Source organism: Bos indicus, chromosome 14 (assembly GCF_029378745.1).
Source record: "Bos indicus isolate NIAB-ARS_2022 breed Sahiwal x Tharparkar chromosome 14, NIAB-ARS_B.indTharparkar_mat_pri_1.0, whole genome shotgun sequence".
Lineage (NCBI taxonomy): Eukaryota > Metazoa > Chordata > Mammalia > Artiodactyla > Bovidae > Bos > Bos indicus.
In genome coordinates, this window is record NC_091773.1 from 50,744,376 (window position 1) to 50,752,948 (window position 8,573).

Consider the following 8,573-nt stretch of genomic DNA (forward strand, 5'->3'; position numbering starts at 1 on the left):
TCCCTGTGCTTTCATCTTGTAAATGAATCTATGAATAAGCTTCTCCCTTACGCCTGTTCTAATGGCACTGTTGTCAGATTTTCCTTAACTGTTTTTGATTACGAAGCTTGCAGATTTTATGTAAATTGCATTACAAAATCCTGTATGATTTATATCTTATAGTATTTAATACATTATAATAATTTTTCATGGTGGAGGATGGGGAATTTCACTGTCTAGATTTCCAAGTAATACAAAAATTTGAAAAATTTAGGTTTATTTACAGTTCACAAGATTCCCAGTGAGATGACCAAGAGAACAAAAATAATGGGTGAACTTGGGATTGATCTCTTAAATAGTTTAAAATTCAAATTCCATGTGACTACCTAGAAATTCTGCTATCTATAGTACACATATGAACAGAGTGAGAGGAAGTTTAACTTGGTTTACATCTCTCTTTAGTATACATACCAAGTTAACACAGTAAGCTAATATGTTAAAAACACTTAACAATCTCTAACTCAGAGGAAGAGAGAATGAAGATAGAGTTGAGGACATCAAAGAGGTCACAAGTTTTCAGAGGCTGTTTCTTGAAATTCTGACAGCCACACCCTATCAAAACATGCCCCTTCTATTTCTTTTTGTAATTAAATTTAAAATGGTTTTTATCTTTTCATCATTCTATCATCATTATTACATATATCAGCCATTTGGAAATTATTCTATTCATGCACATTTTAGTTGAGACAGAATACCTTTCTTTACTTTCTTATTTCTGGAGACCAAGAACTATAAACACTCAATTGACATTTGATGACATTTGATGTCCCTCATCCCCACCTTGGCAAAAAGAGGAAATCCTTGAAAGGTTAAACATTCATATTTAACTTAAACTTGGAATTACAAAACCACATGACAACTTCATGTATCACTTTGGAGAGTCTCAAATCTATTTCACCAACTTTACACCGACTCGTTTTATTTTACATGCCAGAAAAGGGTAGGTAACTGTATTTTAAATGTCTAGAATGACTCTTCTACCAGCTTTAAATCATCGGCTATTGCTAACCCACAGAGTTCACAACACACACACAGTCCACTTGGTGCGCAGACTAATAAGTATGTCCCCAGGGTTTGCATTATCAACAGCTCCTATTGAGTTCAGCTCTGTGGGATTCTCAAAGTAATGTGCTGTTTAAATGGATTTGTCTCTGTGCATTTCCATCCAGGATCTTTCTTAGAAGTAACTTCACTTTAAGTTTTAAGTTAAAATGACAATTATAATCTTCTCAGTTAGCTAATCAAAATGGGAATGAAGCACATGTAAAATCAATTACTTAAAGGATGGCATTATAGATGCTATAGTGCAAGACTCAGGAAATAAATTCAGAAAATTTAGCCTAATGATTCCAAACCTAGAATTTTAATTTATTAAAAACTTTATTTTACTGATGAATCCTCAAATGATGATTTTTTAAGCCAATGATTAATTTCTGGGTACCACAGCAATATATTGATTTCATTAACTGCTATAAACTAATAAATCAATACAAATAGCAGTATCACTATAGAACTATGTATAAAATTCAGCATGTAACTATGAGCTTAATTTTCTGTATGTTTTAACAGGCACTGGTGGCATTTAAGCAACAATCTACCAAACAAGTAAAAATGCGTCACTGGAAAATGCACCAAATCAAAATGCAAAATGAGAATATCTAGTAATTCCTGAAAGTTTTATTTTATTTCATAATTTAGCATAAGAAAACATGATTTTAAACATGACTTGAAGAATGAAAGTGCTAATTTTGGAAATCAGGAGGAAATTCTTCATTATATGCACTAATAATTATTTGTTCTCTATCGATAGTGTTTTTAAAAATATATGTTGTCTTATTAAAGATTTTTAATGCCATCAAAAGAAGCAGAAAGAATATTATAAACCACAGAGATAATTTGAAACAACTAATTTTAAGAACAAGCTTAGAACAGGAAAGCAATATAAAAATATTCTAAATGATTTTTCTCTGCTCTCCAATTCTAAGATCTATATAAAAAAAGGAGAGACTACTGCCTTCTTAAAAATAAATCTTGGATAACCACAAAATTAAATGGAGGATTTTATGGGTTATTTTTGGAGGAGTCAAGAATAGGGGGCATATGAACTTTCTTAAAAAAAAAAGAGCCTCATATTTTATAATGCCTAACAGTAGACTTGAGGTACAATGCATTAGCAAATCAATTGCACTTTGAGCAAAAATACCCCTAGAAGATTTGGAAGAACACAGAGTATTGGAAAGATTATTGAACTTGGAATCAAATGACTAGATCCCACTCCAAATTTTGACATGAAAGGTATTATGTATTTAAAGATACCCACAGTTTTGATAAATATTAATAAAGTAATTAAATCACAGGAAAATTAGAGATATTTTTGAAGCTTTTCTAAACTTTAGAATTAAAGAATAGTTAAAAATTTCTACAAAGACTTCATATATCCCTCCTCTAGATTTCTCTAATAGTTCCATTTTATATAACAAAGTGTAACTGTTAGAACCAGAAGATGAACACTGGTACAATACTAAGAACTAAATTAAAGACATTATTCACATTTCATCAATTTTTCTACTAACATTTTATTTTCGCTCCAAGATCAAACCCAGGATCCCACATTGCTCTTAGTTACTCCTTAGTTTCTTTTAGTCTGTACACTACTCAGACTTTATTTCATTACCTAGACACTTTCAAAGAATGTTGATAACACTGTGTCTAACGTAAGTGAATTTGGTTGAGTGTGAGACTTCTTTACGACTATATATTTTCTTGTCAAGAATATCACAGTGCTAATGTGGAGTTTTTAGCATACCATTTCACAAGGCTCAAATTTCTGTTGTTACTACTGGTGATGTGGATCCTCCTGTTTCTTCCACTCTACACATATTGTCTTTCTTTTTTGGTTAATATATTAAGAGTGGTACCTATATATTAATGAATTCACAATTATTTCAGCTTTCTGGGTAAAAATCAAAGTCTACCATATTTATTTTGCTGCTCAAATTGTTAACAGCTACTTCAGTTTGGCAGTTTGACACCTGTGTTTTTCAATAAGCCTGCATCTTTTTTTTGAGAATGCATTTTCTGACATTGATGGAAGGATAAACCAGAAACTAAAGTGTTCTGTTTCCTATCAGAGGTGGATAGAAACAATATAGAAAAGAGCAAATGTTGGTAATATGATAGCAGAGATGAGGAGGAAGTGACATTTCTCATAATCTTTCGTGTAGTTCAAACTTTAGAGCCATAGCCATATTTCATAAGCAATTAACATACTCCCCAAATAAATTAACAATTAAAATCAATTAGGATGTGGGGAAATTAAAAATGAAATACCAATACTAACAAATAAACCTAACTATTGTTTATGTGCTGTTCAGTACAAAGGAAAATATATTTTAAGTCACTTCAGAAAACAGTATCTTGCCTGAATGCTGTTGAATAAATATGCTTCAAGCAGGAATGTAGGAATATAGTTAGCAATTCTTAAATTGCTTTGCATATATACTGCAGTTAATCAAATATCTTGCAGTATATAAGAACCAGGTTTCTCACTGCTAAAGAAGTAATTCACAAGTAAAGAAAGTAGGCAGCTACATTTAACTCTGTGATATTGGATATGAATTCAACTTTAATACAAATTTATACATATATATGTATATATATGATGAATTTTGGAGCAGGAAATGGCAACCCACTCCAGTACTCTTGCCTGGAAAATCCCCATGGACAGAGGAGCCTGTGGACTGGTAGGCTACAGTCCACAGGGTCTCAAAGAGTCGCACATGACTGAGTGACTTCACTTTCACTTTTCACTTTCACAGATTGGAGAAGGAAATGGCAACCCACTCCAGTGTTCTTGCCTTGAGAATCCCAGGGATGGAGGAGCCTGGTGGGCTGTCTATGGGGCCACACAGAGTTGGACGTGACTGAAGCGACTTAGCAGCAACAGCAGCATGATGAATTTATATCACTCATAAAATGCATTGTGTGTATACAGTTGACCCTTTAACAACATGAGTTTGAAATGCATAGGTCCACTTAAATTCAGATTTCTCTCAATAAATACTATGTTACTACAGGATCTATCATTGGTTGAATACATGGATGGGGAGCTGTGAATACAGAAGGCCAACTATAATTTATTCTGGGATTTTTTACTGCATAAGGGTTACCACCCCAATCTCTGTGTTCAAAGGTCAACTGTGGAGATATATATTTATATCCACACACAGATAATTAGATACATAAATATGGACATGTTTATTTGTGTGATAGCACCCATGTAATAACAAGCACACCTGGAGTCCAGCTCCTGGATTCTAAATGTCGTTCTCCATTTAGATGCATTTAGAATTTACCAAATACTCCTTGTGGATTCTAGAGTTGTAGCAGGAGAAATACTTTAAGGTATTTTAATAATGTAGCTTAAAAATACTCCATTATCATCAGAATAAGAGCATTTGTACATTAAACAAATGTTTTGCTACAATATAGGAAGATATCTCCTCAATATCAGTGAGTTAGACAAGAGGTTTTTTCTAATCACACTAAAGGAAGGAAAACACTCGATCATATCAAGTCAAAACCAAATAAGGAGCCCTCAACTCTGCAAGCCAAAGATTCCAAGACTGATATGTAATGTGTTTAAGTTATGCTTATATTTGCTCTTTTAATAATTTACATATTTTCTTATCTTACTCCTCTATAAAGCAATAATAGAGTTTTATTTTTGATTAGGACTCCCAAATACATTTTTTCCTATATATTTATTTCTTGCAAAAATATTCATGAAATATGCATACTAACCAATATCTAGATTCTAAAAACTAAGAATAGTGAGATACAAACCACTCTTCACAGGTACAGTCCAGAAGTGGATATATGAAAAACACACAGATAGTTATAATACAGGATATAATCTATTAGTGTTGCAAAACAATACAAAAGCTGTGTTCTGGGAAATCGATGTAAGTTGATAAATAATTGCTGCTTTCAGAGAAAAGTGGCATTTGAAGAGGATCATGAAAGATAAGTTTTAAACAGGGTGTGATAATGCTAGGCTAAGGAAATCTAATATATCTAAATATTGTTTTAAAAGGTGAATGTTTCAGTGTGTTCTGAACTCAGTACAATCAGTTAGCTATGCCATATAAAGGCTGCAACATTCGTAAAATCACTGTGTTAAAACCACTGTTATTCATTCAGAGTAGATCTAGACTAGGAAAAGATAGGAGCAATGATTTCTGCCTCCAGAGTTTGTATCTTTCTCCTGCGCCCAAGAGCAAGCCTGGGCATGATATTCTTATAGTTGTGAAAGAGATGTTAGAGAGCAATTCTCAGCTTCTGTCATATCTGCCAAAATCCAATTAGCCAAAGCAAGTTACATAGCCAAATCCAAAATCAAAGAGTAGTGATTACTACTTAGTCTATGTAAGTAGTAGGCAGAGTAAATATTTTAAAAATATATATATAGTACAAAAATCATGTCATTACTGGTTTTCTTTCAGTAAATATCCTCCCTGAAATTCTCCTGAAATTTTATGGCTTTTTCTTTTTTGAATATGCTTCTAAATTAAGAAACACATAATAAATTATATTTTTGTTCCAGTTACCAATTATCACAGTCCACTACCTTGATTTTTTCATATTTTTAAGAGTTTATTTGAGCAAAAATTCTACACCTTGACTTTTAATATATTACCTGCACATTAGAGTTTGTCTTATTTGTAGTAACTCAAGGTAGTATATCAAGTGCTCACTTCCACACCACATAGACTAAAATTAGAATACAAATTAGCATGGTCCCTGAACAAGGATAAAATGCAAATTCATGAAGCATGCTTTTTTTTTTTTCCCCTGAAACAGAAAGTAAACTATAGATATCTCAGGCACAGTGTAATAAATATACACAGTAGTACATACTATAGTCAAACAATCTGATAAATATTGCTTCAGTGGAAATCGTGGAGAAGGAAATGACAATCCACTCCAGTGTTCTTGCCTGGAGAATCCCATGGACAGAGGAGCCTGGTGGGCTGCTGTCTATGGGGTTGCGCAGAGGCGGGACACAACTGAAGTGACTTAGCAGCAGCAGCAATGGAAATCATATTACAATATATAAATAAGTCTAAGTAGTATGTTATACACCTTCAATTTCCAAAATGTATCATGTCAAATATAACAATTTTTTTAAAGACAGGTAGTGGTTTTACATTCCATTGCAGTTTTTACTTATTTTGAAATGTCTCCTGTAGAACTGAAACTGAACAGTGACTAGTAGAAGAAACTGATTTAAATGATTCATTTTAGTTAGAAAATATCTTGATAGCTGAACATGTTTCTAAATAACATTTGTACTCTCAGTTTTTAGAGAGTACTGTAACTTCAATTAAAAATATACCAGAAAAAGAATGCTTTTTGATATAATGGTAACCAGTTAGGCAGAATAATGTAGTTTAATCTTAGCATATCTAACACTTTGAAACGTTTGACAAGGTGCATCTTCTAAGAACTTCTATATCCCAAAGCCAGTGTTAATGTGCAGGATTACAAATTTATGTCTGTTATTGATATTAAGAGAATCTTCATGTTCAATTGATAGTGACTTTTAGCTTTTCTAATATGAACATAATAGCCTGTATACTATCAGGTACTTTCCAGGGAGAATACTAGTAGGTTTATAAACGTGGCATACTAAAATATATTGCACTGATGTGTGGGTTCATTTTCCCATTGTTGCCATCACTTGTTCCACGGAAAACTCAAATGCTCATGTAAGGTATTTAAACTTTTAAGATCTATAAGGCTGAGGTTTCTCATACAAATCATAAGAAAAATAAGGTATCTGCCTCCCAATATATATAAATGATAGAAACCAATCTCTCTATACAAATTTATTATGTTTTCAAATAACTCCAGAATGTGTTTTTTAAAGTTGACTTTATTTGCCACCCTTTTTTTTTATATGTGTGGCCAATAAAACAGACTGTAACTTACTATATTAAAGCAAGCAAGATATATATGTTTGTGTGTATATATATATATATACACACTGCAACAACAGCTGGTAAGAATCTGAGAACTTTGAAAGTACTCAGATCAGTTTACATTTGTATGTATAGTCTTTGGACTTAGTAAATATTAAGACTGTAGTAGATATATGTCAGTAATAGGTATTGTGAATGTGAGCATTTATCTCCTGTCTACATTTCAGGGGTGCTGGAAGTTTTTCTCATTTGATATGAGATTGTACTATATACATTTCAAAAGATCATATGAATATTTTTTGGCAAACTATAGAAAAATCACCTTAAAATAGGACTCTCCTTCACCATATATCTTTGCTCAGAATAAATGAAATGCACCAACAAAAATGAACAAGTCACAAATTAATTTCAAATTTACATGCAAATTTCATAAACTTTCCTATGACAATCATGCCTCATTCCTCATTCCATTAAGTCAGTAGCCCAGGTAGAATGTCTGTGACAATGTATCCGTGCACTTCTGTGAATTCACAAAGAGCTTTTTAAATGATTTAGACCACTGGATGTTATGACCACACTTTAGAGTATAATAAATAAAATGTAGTACATAACACACTGTTTCTTGTTGAAAATGAAACATTTTTTTACTCCCTAAATTTAACCATTAAAAAGTCATACATGAAAATTTTGTTTACATTGTTTTCAGAAAAATATCTTAATTTTCATCTTTGGGATTGTTCTGAGTATCTTCCCTTTTCCACTGGTTTTGTCTACTTTATTAATAATTTTGAGGGCATATATTTGTCTTCTTAACCTATAATTGGAAGAAAAGCTATGACAAACCAAGACAGCATATTAAAAAGCAGAGACATTACTCTGCTAACAAGGGTCCATCTAGTTAAACCTATGGTTTTTCCAGTGGTCATGTATGGATGTGAGAGTTGGACTATAAACAAAGCTGAGCACCGAAGAATTGATGCTTTTGAACTGTGGTGTTGGAGAAGACTCTTGAGTGTCCCTTGGACTGCAAGGAGATCCAACCAGTCCATCCTAAAGGAAATCAGTCCTGAATATTCATTGGAAAGACTGATGCTGAAGCTGAAACTGCAATACTTTGGCCACCTGATGCAAAGAACTGACTCAGTGGAAAAGACCCTGATGCTGGGAAAGATTGAAGGCCGGAGGAGAAGGGGACGGCAGAGGATGAGATGCTTGGATGGCATCACTGACTCAATAGACATAAGTTTGCGTAAGCTCTGGGAGCTGGTGATGGACAGGGAGTCCTTGTGTGCTGCAGCCCATGGGGTCGCAAAGAATAGGACACGACTGAGTGACTGAACTGAACTGAACCACTAACTTATCTCTGAAGTGGTTTTAGTCCATCAGTATAAATTTCAATCAGAATAAGGCAGTTATCTTTCCTTTCTTTCCCTTTTAAAGAATAAAAAAGCTGAAAAACCTTACCATGGAGTTCCTGTTCCATAAATAAAAAAGGCCAAGCTATGTGTTCAAGCTAAGGATATATATGCTGATGAACAAACATCTGTCAAT

The 8,573-nt window shown here is 33.1% G+C and overlaps 1 pseudogene; it reads left to right on the plus strand.

Moving 5' to 3' along the window:
* Window positions 1–5,787: 5,787 nt before the first annotated feature.
* Window positions 5,788–5,886, plus strand: LOC139187055 (U6 spliceosomal RNA; annotated as a pseudogene).
* Window positions 5,887–8,573: the final 2,687 nt, after the last annotated feature.